Raw genomic sequence first — 3,816 nt, forward strand, 5'->3', positions numbered from 1 at the left:
ACCACTTTCAATGTTAGTAATAGAAACAATGGAATTATTTGCTATTTAACAATAAGACTAACTTTCAAAGACATGCACTACAACCATATAGTAGATTCTGTCATCAATATGATGGTCTTGGCATTTTAATATATTATGTTCACATTTTAAATTAAGTTCTATTAACTAAAATAAAAACAAATTGAATATGATGAACAATAGGATCATAAAAAAAGGAATACAAATAACCAGTAATGTATTTTTTTTATCAACCTCATTTGTAATGCAAGAAATACAAATTTTTTTAAATGACACAATATTCTTCAGTTCTACTGACAAAGATTAAATACGGGGGAAAAAAATAAAAGCTAATGCCTACAGTTGACCAGGGAGTATACAGATAGTCATGGTCACACATACACTACTAAATGGCAGTGTAAATTGGAGAGCTTTTTTGAAGAACAATATGCTAATACTTACCAAAGCTCTAAAAATGTTTAAGCCCTTTTGGTCAGTCACTCCAGTTCTATAAACTTTTTTAGAAGACATAATTAAGCATGTGCCTCAAAATGTACTAGGACATTCACTGCACCACTTACATAACATAATGCAGACAATCAAAATGCCTAACACAAAAGAAAACAAGTACATTATGGCACATCTTTCTTATGCCAGGCAGTGGGCTTCACCTCAATGCCATAATCCCAAACCTCCTTTAGCTTTTTCCTTTCCAACAGAATCTACTTCTAACAGAGGCAAAAAATACCAGATGTTAGCTTTCTCCATGACCAAATCTGAGTTGATGAAAAATAAGGGAAAATAGTTTGGAGGCTATTAGAAATCTTTCTTACCATAAAATAAATGTTACAGGAAAAATGGTCTTTCTTGCCTTGTAGATGCAATTTTAGGAAGATATAAAACTAGAAGTTACAGCATTATGCTGGGGAATGAGATGAGCCTAAGGCAAAATCAATAAATTGAGGCCACCCCCCACAAAAAATCCTTAATGACACCTCTGACATTTATTATATGTTACATAATAAATATCCTTGGTTACTTAAGCCATTTGGACAATGTTACCTCTAGTCAAAAGCATCTTAACTGATATTAGTCATAGAAGAGAGTACTTTAGAACCACTAAAAGCTTATGTAACAGAGGTATTATAAACAGTTTAAAAAATTTACAAAACAGTATGTTCCCATTTAAAAAAAAAGTTAACATGGATTCAATGGCTAAGAAAAGTCTGGAAAGATAACTCAGGGTTTAAATACTATCTTATCTATGAAAGATGGGATCCTAATGTTCCCTTTTTTCATATTTTTTACTACAATGAACATGTAAAATTCTGCCAGCCTTTTTTTAATCAATTCAATGCAATTTCAGACAGGAAGAGGTAAACATATTATACCAGAAGTCTGCTTTTTGAATAGTAAAAGTTTTCAGTTAAAAAAAAAGTTTTGTGAAATAAAACTTGATCAGGCATTGATTTTTTTCTGTGAATATGGAAGATTACAATTTTCAGTTCCCTTTATTATGTAGGGAATCATATCATGACTTTGTGCCATTTCAGATTGGAATTTCTTCTGTGAAGCAAAAACAGTCCCAAAAAGAAGGATATTCAGGTGTCATGGGAACAGCATATGATATTAAATCATTAAAGGTGAGAATAGTAAACTACCTCTGGGTTGGTATAGAATCATCATGGGATGAAACATCTTCATGTCTAGATCCATTAGGTTTCCTAAGAGCTACGGAAACAAAATCGTGTTCATCTATTTTGCTTTCCTCAAATGCCCATTCTTTTTCTTCCTCTCCATCCAGGAACAAACGTGTTTCTTTATAAACTTAGCCTATATCCAAGTTTAATGGCGATATATCAAATTTAAACCACTGCAATTCAAATCCCAGTCCAACACCAATAACTTTTATGAAGGTTTCCTTCAGCACCCAATTCCTATAAAACATCCAGCTGAGTCCATTCATCCTTAAAGCTGATTCTGATTGTTTCCCATTGTTTGTTGGTAAACTTTCTTTTCATAATATGAAATAACTTTGGAATTGAACCTTGGCCTGGAAAACTAGTCTTCATTATATCAATTCCAACTTGTAGCTCAGGTTCAGCAGCAAACACTGCATAGTCCCCTTGATAAGAGATGTTAAAGTTGAAATTAGGATAAGAATTCAATGTGTCCTTTGCAAGGAATGGTTTTCCTTTTGCAGTTCTTTGCAAATGGATATGATTCCAAGGGATATTCAATTTCTCTGTAACTAATTTCCTTATTATCAGACGACCAGCCAAGGCTGCCTTATCGTCCCGGGCAAAGACAACTGGCCAATGCGTTCCTTCTCTCGGGCTGGATTGATCACACCGCCAGCAGCCATTCTGCATGGCTCGGCAGCCAAGTGCCACAGGAAAAGGCCCAATGCATGCCTTCCATAGATGGCACCAAGCAGAACTGGTTGGCTGGGAAAACCATACACTGAACACAGATTTCACCGCCACCTTGGGCCTGATGGATGATGGTAGTGGTTTTCAGACAAAGGTTATGGAGATCTTTAGAAATTTCTAAAGGCATTTTTAGGGGTCACCATGACTGGCAGGTACTATTGGTGTTGAGGGTGAAGGTCCAAAGATGCTAAACATCCTGTAATGGTCAGTAGAATCCCAATAGTGAAGTACTTTTCGATGCTAAAGAAGATAGTGTTAAATTGAATTAAATTGGTCTAAACAAGCTTCATACCTGGGTGATAGAATGTGGCTCAAAGTGGCCTCTGTACATAGCAAACTGCATCCTAGCTTAATGTGAAAGCAAGTTGTATCCTCCAAAGAATATTACACACTGGTAAACTGGATGTGCTACTGCATGCCTATAATCCCAAAACTGGGGAGACTGAGGCAGGGGGAGCTACTGGGAAGTTTGAGGCCAGCTTGGGCAACTAGAGAGACCCTGTCTCAAAAATAAATAAATAAAAAGGGTTGCTAATATTATAGAGTGCTGACCTAGCATACACAAGACCCTGAGTTTGATCCCTAGTACTCCAAGAAAAAAAGAATCAGAAAAAGAAAATAAAACCTGGTAACAGGCAAGCAAACCTCAACCAATCATAACAACTAAACCTTCAGTCAAGGCAAGGCTGTTGGCTGCCAAATTATGCCCCAAATAAGGCAAACACCCAACTGCCCCAATCAGGGAATCTCTGTAGGCCATTTCCTGTTTTTCTGGTTATAAATACAGCTCACCAAACTGTGTGTGGGGAAGTGTTCCAATCCATCCTTAGTCCAGAAGGATACCTGGCTGTAGAACTTTTTCCTTGTTGAAAAACACTTTGTTCTATTTAACTAGTCTCAGGATTTTTTTTTCCAACAGATATATGACATGGTCTTTTCTTTTTGCCCTTACTGAGCTAATTTTTCTAATCATGGGAAAGAGAAAATTCTAAATATGGTAGTTGGCAGGATGTATTAACAAAATGGTTTGTATAGAGAGTAACCGTGAAGAGTAGTTTAGAGGCTGAAAATCTTGCAGTGGTAAGGGTGCACAAGAAGAACTTTAAGATTCCAGAAGTGAACGAAAGGCATTTTTAGGAATTATAAAACGTTTAGAATCCTGTGGAAACGTTTTGTCTCCTTTGTAACAAATGATAAATACTTTCACTAATAAGTGGAGAAAGCTGGATTTGAGCTCACTGCTGCTGTCTGCTGCTTCCAAAGCCCATCTGTGCCGATTCTATTCCACTCAGATGCCTTTATGCATGATATTTTACTCTCCCAAACTCCCATATTTACTTAACAGTAAACCAGCCCCCTCGCTAAAGCGAGAAGTGATCGATCTTTG

The 3,816-nt window shown here is 36.5% G+C and overlaps 1 pseudogene across 1 annotated transcript; it reads right to left on the minus strand.

Moving 5' to 3' along the window:
- Positions 1 to 1,528: 1,528 nt before the first annotated feature.
- LOC308649670 (L-aminoadipate-semialdehyde dehydrogenase-phosphopantetheinyl transferase-like) lies at positions 1,529 to 2,457 on the minus strand (annotated as a pseudogene). The gene is made up of 2 exons: positions 2,085 to 2,457; positions 1,529 to 1,918 (listed from the first exon to the last, which is right to left on the minus strand). The product of its transcript is annotated as an L-aminoadipate-semialdehyde dehydrogenase-phosphopantetheinyl transferase-like (transcript).
- Between the last annotated feature and the right edge of the window lie 1,359 nt (positions 2,458 to 3,816).

This window comes from Spermophilus citellus, assembly GCF_964194105.1.
Source record: "Spermophilus citellus genome assembly, chromosome: 5".
In the NCBI taxonomy this organism is placed as follows: Eukaryota; Metazoa; Chordata; class Mammalia; order Rodentia; family Sciuridae; genus Spermophilus; species Spermophilus citellus.